This window comes from Passer montanus, unplaced genomic scaffold, assembly GCF_014805655.1.
Source record: "Passer montanus isolate IOZ18808 unplaced genomic scaffold, ASM1480565v1 scaffold25, whole genome shotgun sequence".
Taxonomy (NCBI): domain Eukaryota; kingdom Metazoa; phylum Chordata; class Aves; order Passeriformes; family Passeridae; genus Passer; species Passer montanus.
In genome coordinates, this window is record NW_024367149.1 from 8728003 (window position 1) to 8730019 (window position 2017).

Sequence of the window (2017 nt, forward strand, 5' to 3'; positions counted from 1 at the left end):
AAGCACACAGCTGCAGGGAGTGCCCCAGATTTGTCCCTATCCTATCCCCTTTTTACACAATTTCAGTTCTCCCTCAGGCTCATCAACTCACAGCTGTTATCGTGATTATTTCCCCTTTGAGGAGAAACGTGGAGGAACAGGGCTTAACACTCACATGAGAATTATTGTAAGTTTTGATGTGGTTAGGATGTACCAATAAGACTATAAAAGAAGAAAAAAAAAAAAAAGGATGAGTTTAATTTCCTGACCAATCTCTTGACCTAAATATAGCCAACCTGTGGTTTAATTGAGGAAATCTAAGTTGCTGTATCTAAAGCATTTTTTTGTATTATCTGGAGTCAGCCCATAGCAAGCTCTTTTTTTCTTTGCATGCACTGGAATGTGTCCATGAGGAACAAAAAGCATTTCTAAGGGTATTGCAAGGCATCCTTGCATTAAATCAGCTGCCTCTGGCAGTGCAGAAGTTTGTGTTTCCCAGGGGTTTGGGCACAACCCCACAAGCACCAGGATTGGGGCTGCATCACGTCTGTCACAGGATACAGGGGGAGATTCCTAAAAACCCCCTTCATTTAAAATAAGAAAAACTTGTTAAATTACTTCCTTGGGAGGCAAAAAAGAGCTTGCACATGTGGCTAATATAGGATTTGCCCTTAGTGCTTACAGAGGGGGTGATGAATAGACTTCATGAGTTGTGAGCAAGTGCTGGCGGGGAAGAGGATGAGGAAGGAGTGGAGGAAGGGGGTGTTTTCTTCAAGGTTTAAATCCTAAACATCACCATAGAAAAAAAAAAACAAAACAAACCTGAGGAGACACTGTCTCCAACACTTCCCTGGGGCCAATTCCCTGCAAAGGGATGGAGGTGAAGGGCACAGAGCACGTCCCAGCCTGTGCCAAAGCCAAACACGCACTCCAGCTCCCCAAACTCTCCCTCTCCACCAGAAAAATCCAAATATTTGGGCTGGCAGGGCTGCAAAGCTGCGCATGCTTACAGGGGAGTGCTTTATTTATTTTTTTTTGCTGCAAGGATGGATGCAGGCCAATGCACTTAATAGTAACCACATGGTAAAATAAATAAGAATGCCTGTATAGACTTAAAAGTAAATGTTAAATATTTGCTCTGTTTTTTTTACTGATGTCTCCTATGCCAGCTTTGAAATGGCCCTGTGGCAAACAGCGCTTTTATTTTTCTTAAGCCTGGAACATTTAATAATTTCTAATTAAAACATCTTACATTTTTAGGATATTTATGAGCAAACTGATATGGGCTCCTAAAATGTGCCAGGAAGGGGTAAAAGCTGTACACTGCAGTCAGATTTAAGGGTTTATTTTCTTTCAAAGCCATGTAAAAACTTTATCCACATTTTTTTCGCTTTTGAAAGGTATCTACTGAATACATGGAGGAGAAGCCATTAGCAATTTATATTTCTCTTCCTACATTTAGGAGCATTTTTCTGAAAATAAGTAATCATCCTCCAGGCCCACAGTGGTGTGAGACTGGCCTGAACACAGGGGCAACTGTTGGGTAATTCCCTGTTGCTGCAAGTCCTTGGGAGCCAGGAGTCAGCTCTTACATATCTGGGATGCCTAAGTCAGCTTAAAAAAATAAAGTAATTTTTGACTGAATGCTTTATTTACTCTTTTTTCATATTATTTTTGCAAAGAAATGAGTCAACTTTTCCACTATTTTATATATTTAACACAGCAAGAGTGGTGATATATACTACTTCTCCCAATACTTTTAAGACCAAAACCAGTTCCATTTTATATGGTTTGCTTTTTAAAGGGCAAATCTTTTGGGGAAACTTGCAGTTCTGACAGAAATGAGATTGAGTAACTAAACTGTACTATTCTTTTTCTTAAAATGTAGAAATGGCTATTTCAGAGCTGACCAACAAGGTACTCCAAAAAGTGAGAAATACTGAAAATAACTAATAATCAGTGAAGACATGCTCTAAATTGCAGGGGAAAAAAATAAAAAAAAAAAAAAAGGAAACATTTCTTACACATTAAACAGTGT